The sequence below is a fragment of the Papaver somniferum genome, chromosome 4 (assembly GCF_003573695.1).
Source record: "Papaver somniferum cultivar HN1 chromosome 4, ASM357369v1, whole genome shotgun sequence".
NCBI lineage: Eukaryota > Viridiplantae > Streptophyta > Magnoliopsida > Ranunculales > Papaveraceae > Papaver > Papaver somniferum.
In genome coordinates, this window is record NC_039361.1 from 120321388 (window position 1) to 120325008 (window position 3621).

A 3621-nucleotide genomic window follows, 5' to 3' on the forward strand; every position below is an offset into this window, starting at 1 on the left:
TGGCATTAGCTACAACCTTCAGAAGGTTGGTAGTGATCCCAAGTACTATCCACACTACATTCATAATAAAGATAATTCCCATTTCAGATAATATGGTTAATCAGTTGTTATTATTAAGTTAGTCAATGCAAATCATCAGTAATAAAACAAAAAGCCTCTCAACATTCTTCTTAGTTTAATAGAGTCAACAACTAGTTCGGATATTAGATACAAAGCTAGTCCCTTCGAGGAATATATATGTGGTTCTACTGGCCATCTTTATGAGAGATAAATAAATATCTCTCTTCGTAAGATAAAACAAAAATAAAATATTTCTTTCACGAGACAGAATATCGATCAACAGAAAGATGTGCCACCAACCATAGGATATCTAAATTACTTAGTGGTTTAAACTCAATATATAAACCATTCTTGAAACAAAATATAAAAAACAGACAATTATATTATAACATTACTCAGCGCGACCAAAAGAAGAAAGGTCCCATCATCAATAAGCAAGCAAAACGCAATCTTCAACTGCCTCAACTCAGGCCTGTGCACAACAACTAACAACTTAGTGATAGCATGTTGCCAGAATACAAGATATAATTTGACTTGTTACAATTATAATAGTTTATAAGTAACAGTTTTTAATAATAATTTATTATGCAATTATCATATTCTCTTCAGTTCTGTTTCAGATAATAAAAACATCTTTTCGAGACTTTATTATATGTCGTTGACAAGTATGGTGTACAAGATTGGAATAATAAAATGTAATTGAGCACAATAAACTAATAGTTCTTTAGTAATTTTGTCACCTTGATTCGAAAGTTTGATTATTTTTTTTGAAGCAATTGAATGTTTGATGCGTACCTTGTTAGCAACAGTGTTGGAAAGCCAGTCCAAACCCTCGTAAAGACCTTCTCCATAAGTTGCACTCGTGCTCTGGATGTGCCTAAGTATCCATTCAAATTAACGTCAGATAAATAAGGTCTGGAAGATAAAACAAAACAAAAAACAAAGATTAATGATATTTTCATTGTCCCTAAACAAGTAAAAACATAATTATTTTACAAATTAAAGTATCTCTATGTTCCAATAGCTATTTCGTTGGAACATAGAAAATATGGGCAAAAATGAAATTACGAATTTTGATGGTATACAATTATCATAAAAGGACTTTCAATAGTCACATTCCAGATTACCCTTTGCACATTATGCGCATGCTGAAATTGTTGACCAACTCCTCAGGCTTACTAAAATCGTAGATTATTATAAAGTGGAAATAAGACATATAATTAAGCGTACGGACAAAATTGAAATTCAAAAGAATTTGACATAAATGTAAATACACCATAATATGGTTTTAAGTTAAATTAACTAATTTATATTTGTGCTCTTTAAAGTATTTATGTAATACATTATGGGGGTAAATTAGGGACATATCAAACTTTAACTAAAATTATATAATAAACTCCAATCATTTAAGTAATGTTTAAAGAAAATGAAAAAGAAAGAGCAAAACTTACGTCCTAAATTAAGGGGTGTTAAGTGTTGACTTTATATATTAGAATAGATAAGTGAGTCGGTTCCTATTTGCACAATTCTTAAAGAAACAAGAAAAAAATGATTATTTAGAAATTTTAAATAAATGAATTTATGATTAGTTTAAAGACCATTATTCAATGATATTAAAAAAATAAAAAAAAATGATAATTTTATTTTAAAGGATTTTTTTTATCTATATCTTCCCTATGGGATTTAAGTTTTTTATAAGCGACATATTTCTAATTTAGAAGAGAAAAATCCGTAAATTTTATATCATCGCTAAGCAACCTGTATAAATATGCCTATCAAATTTATTAATTAAAACAAAATTTAGGAATATCAATTATTAAAAAGTGTTATTTGGGAAGTATTATACGTATGAAAGGGAAAAGACAACTTAATATAGGACGAAAATAAAAGGGAAAATGATCACTTATTTAAGGACATGGAGTATGAAATAAAGAATTTTGCCATGAACATAGAAGGGTCAGTTTACCAATGACGCTGCCGGAGCGAGTGGAGATCAAGCTTGTCAGTGATCTCAGCAGCACTCATTGCGTTAGGAAGATCCTGTTTGTTAGCGAATATGAGCAATACAGCGTCTCGCAACTCATCCTGAAGGCATTAACAATTCCACGACACTTAGTTTCTACTAATTTTAAGATTCTCAAACCAACAAATTCGAAATTTCAATCTCCAACTACCTCACTCAACAGCTTGTGCAACTCATCACGCGCTTCAACAACTCGGTCTCTGTCGTTGCTATCCACCACAAAGATTAACCCTTGTGAATTTTGGTAGCAGTGCTTCCACAATGGACGGATCTACAAAATAAGATGGCTGACGTTAACCACAAGAACGCATTTCACAAATGCAGTAGCTGATCAGCTTAACATTTACTGATCTGTGGGAGGTTAGGAACCAATCAATAGAAACAGAAGAGAACTAAAAAAGAACAAGCATAAAGAAAGAGATTGAACTGAAACGAACATGAAAAAACAAGGCATATATATAGTGTTAGAAACCTCAAAAGTTTCGACCTATATCAATTGAGCATTGCTGATAATACCGGATTATAGTGTTACGAAAATATGGAATGTGAAGATATATACCTTGTCCTGACTTCCGGCGTCCCAAACAGTGAAGTTGATGTTCCTGTATTCCACGGTCTCCACATTAAAACCTACAAAATGGTAGACATGGAGTAAGTACAGTAACCAAAATAATTTGGTTAAAAAAACAATACAGCTTTTTAAAACATTCTTTCACGAGAGCGAGCTAGAACACAGATATAACAGTATTACACACCATATATTAAACACAACTTAACTCAAATGGTGGTTATCAACGGGACCATCATATACATGTTGCTATTAGAACTTACCGACAGTGGGAATAGCTGTGACGACCTTTCCCAGCTTGAGCTTGTACAATATTGTAGTCTTACCGGCGGCATCAAGACCAACCATCAGAATACGTATCTCTTTCTTGGTAAAAAAGCTGACTAAAAAGCTTTGTGAACTTGAGACCCATCTCTGCTTGATATATTACTATTGATCCTCTAAGAGTAAGCAAAAATATATTGAATTGCGATCGATGTAGAAACAGAAGTGTGCGACAAATTATACATGCTCTTCCTGACTGTTGTACGAAATATGTTCTGGACCCATGATCACCTTCATCCATGAAGGACAAGTCAAAGAACGCGCATATGTAAAAAAAAAAGACAAATGAGATTGCTATCATAGGACCAACCATTGTCAGCCACATGTGCAGAACTTAGTGTCCTTTGAAAATCTAGTGCGTTGGTCTCTTCGAAGCTAAGGTTTTGAATGTCAATGCTGCATTTTGAGTACCCTCATTTTTTGTTCTTTCTTTTTTTTTGTCAAGGAAAAGAAGAAAAAGTCAGCTCGAACAGAAAAAACTTAGGCCCAAAACATTTAAACAACAACTTTTGAGAGCGTCTCCAGTACAAATTGGAAAATTTGTTTTTCAGTGGAACGTAAGATTTTAGATCTTCATTTTAACTAAATTCGTCTTCAACAATAAATCCTATGAAATATGAGTGATGAAATTTTAATTTTAAAGGTT

General features: G+C 32.4%; 1 pseudogene; it reads right to left on the reverse strand.

Annotated features, from left to right (window-relative positions):
* Positions 1 to 350: 350 nt before the first annotated feature.
* Positions 351 to 3063, reverse strand: LOC113276464 (annotated as a pseudogene).
* Positions 3064 to 3621: the final 558 nt, after the last annotated feature.